The sequence below is a fragment of the Penaeus monodon genome, chromosome 19, assembly GCF_015228065.2.
Source record: "Penaeus monodon isolate SGIC_2016 chromosome 19, NSTDA_Pmon_1, whole genome shotgun sequence".
Lineage (NCBI taxonomy): Eukaryota > Metazoa > Arthropoda > Malacostraca > Decapoda > Penaeidae > Penaeus > Penaeus monodon.
Genome location: NC_051404.1, coordinates 46,080,479 through 46,080,697, shown reverse-complemented (window position 1 = coordinate 46,080,697; position 219 = coordinate 46,080,479). Strand labels below are relative to the sequence as shown.

At 32.0% G+C, this 219-nt stretch overlaps 1 protein-coding gene across 1 annotated transcript in view; it reads left to right on the top strand.

The window, feature by feature from the left end:
- LOC119585419 (Ig-like and fibronectin type-III domain-containing protein 1) overlaps positions 1 to 219 on the top strand; it is a gene marked incomplete in the record, with an annotated part of 121,576 nt that overhangs the window by 33,987 nt on the left and 87,370 nt on the right. Inside the window, 1 exon segment of the mRNA XM_037934081.1 lies at positions 73 to 145.

The window sequence follows — 219 nt, the reverse complement described above, 5'->3', positions numbered from 1 at the left end:
TTTAGCTAAATATTTAGCTATGTATTTTCTTATTAGTTATATTTTACTAATGGTATGCTGCAACTCTTCCAGGTGTGAATATCCAGATGATGAAATAAAGAACGAAGTTTGATACTAAAATCCAACGCAACACCGCCCTTATAAGGTAGCGTACAAGGTCTTTTCTTTTACGTATATGCATTTAGTTCCTAAATATTTGATTGGTAGTATGGTAGAAGA